The 2,325-nt window shown below is 33.1% G+C and overlaps 1 long non-coding RNA gene across 1 annotated transcript; it reads left to right on the top strand.

Moving 5' to 3' along the window:
* The first annotated feature begins 37 nt into the window (after positions 1–37).
* Positions 38–1,913, top strand: LOC111089422. The gene is made up of 2 exons (XR_002613717.1): positions 38–456; positions 584–1,913. It is a non-coding gene; the product is annotated as an uncharacterized LOC111089422 (long non-coding RNA).
* The last annotated feature ends 412 nt before the right edge of the window (positions 1,914–2,325 follow it).

Genomic DNA, 2,325 nt, shown 5'->3' with positions numbered 1-2,325 from the left:
AAATCACATGAAGATAGATAACTGAAGCCTTCTAATTCACCTTACTGGTAAGACATTCAGTCAACATCTGTAGATATACAAGATTTGGTAATATCGACCTGTATAAGCACTAATACATCATGTCATGAAATCACATGAAGATAGATAACTGAAGCCTTCTAATTCACCTTACTGGTAAGACATTCAGTCAACATCTGTTGATATACAAGATTTGGTAATATCGACCTATATAAGCACTAATACATCATGTCATGGAATCACATGAACATAGATAACTGAAGCCTTCTAATTCACCTTACTGGTAAGACATTCAGTCAACATCTGTTGATATACAAGATTTGGTAATATCGACCTATATAAGCACTAATACATCATGTCATGGAATTTCAATCACATGAAGATAGATAACTGAAGCCTTCTAATTCACCTTACTGGTAAGACATTCAGTCAACATCTGTTGATATACAAGATTTGGTAATATCGACCTGTATAAGCACTAATACATCATGTCATGAAATCACAGATGTTGACTGAATGTCTTACCAGTAAGGTGAATTAGAAGGCTTCAGTTATCTATCTTCAGTATATAAGTTTGCAAAACCTGGATACTCCTCTTGAAAACATGCAAATGTTTAATTGATATGAAGTTCTTATGAGGGAGGCCCCAGATAAGTGGCTACTTTCAGCAAGTAGACCAAATCCTAGCCCTACCAACAGAGAAAATAGTTCTTCTTCAGACTTCTCTGAAGCTGACACAAAATTAGCAGCCAAATTATATGATAAACTAGTTCATAATTAATATCTATTTATAAAAAAAAAGTTTACTAACTAATAATTATACTTAGATACTCGTATAGGCTACTAATCATCACAAAAAAATATACTTTCATGAAACTTTTGTCCCCAAAATAACTTTTGTAGCTGTCATTATGCCTTATATCTTTATTCGAAAATTGTATGAATGTGATGGTGATATGCCACTTAGTTAACTTTAGTGTGAAACTTTTGGGCATATGTGTGTGTTCTATGCAGTTGAGTATATTGACTAATCATTACTGGAGTAACTTTAATTTATAAATTAACTTATCTTATTGGCAAGAAGCACAAAGTTGCTGATGTTAAGTTGTACCATGCATATTTTTGATGCTAAAACATCCAAAAAGCTATGTCAAATATTAATAGTATTACACTGTTACAGAGGCATGCCATGTGGAAGTAAGCCTTGTAATGGATATCAATGACCAAGAGAGTGGTAGTGGGCTTCGAAGCAATGCCAAATCCACCCTGGGGCTGAAAGGAGAAGATTATTTAATAACATTATGTAAACCTGTAAATGTATACATAGCTCCTAAACAAGTGAAAAAGGGTATATAAATTCTTTGTGGAACAATGTTATCTTTATGTTTATATGGATATCTGCAGATTATGTAGCATTATAAAATTAGAGTCTTATTACATGTTGAAAATTATAATCAATATAATGTGACCCAACCTTGAGAATTTAAGTTGTGTAGGAAATATTAGTAACAAAGTTTAAAAATAGAAAACTGTGAGAGAGTCCGTGATTTTTGTTCACAAATGAAAGGAGAATCTGTAATCAATACAAAAATGCTTTGTGGATTTTCGGTGCTAGCGTGATGGTGAATGTTGACCTTAAGTGAAAGGACAAACAACTCGTAGTTTTGTAGTTGGATTAAAAATACTGATTTTATGAAGATGTCTTGTATACTGGAAGGAACCAAAGGATGTTCTTTATCAAAACCTACCAGTTATAATAAACTTTGCAAGAAATCGTTAATGGTCTGCATAAGAATCCTTCAGTCGTCTGCCACCATCAAGTGCTACGTCCTCTGATCTATGGACCTGTACCATAAACATTTGACTTCTCCTTGAAATAATTTTTTTATATTGAATTATTACCCCCTTGATTGACTTATTTCCATTTCAAATCACATTACAGACACCAAGAGTTAATTTTATTTTACAAAGAAATAGTTTTCAGTTGTGAATCACAAACAGATTCTCATGATTAAAGCCTCTTTGTGGCCTTTTTCAAACAGATTCTCATGATTAAAGCCTCTTGGTGACCTTTTTCAAACAGATTCTCATGATTAAAACCTCTTGGTGACCTTTTTCCAACAGATTCTCATGATTAAAGCCTCTTGGTGACCTTTTTCAAACAGATTCTCATGATTAAAGCCTCTTGGTGACCTTTTTCAAACAGATTCTCGTGATTAAAACCTCTTGGTGACCTTTTTCAAACAGATTCTCATGATTAAAACCTCTTGGTGACCTTTTTCAAACAGATTCTCGTGATTAAAACCT

This window comes from Limulus polyphemus, unplaced genomic scaffold (assembly GCF_000517525.1).
Source record: "Limulus polyphemus unplaced genomic scaffold, Limulus_polyphemus-2.1.2 Scaffold6180, whole genome shotgun sequence".
Classification (NCBI taxonomy): Eukaryota; Metazoa; Arthropoda; class Merostomata; order Xiphosura; family Limulidae; genus Limulus; species Limulus polyphemus.
The sequence above is the reverse complement of the archived record's forward strand: the minus strand, read 5'-3'. Positions and strand labels throughout refer to the sequence as shown.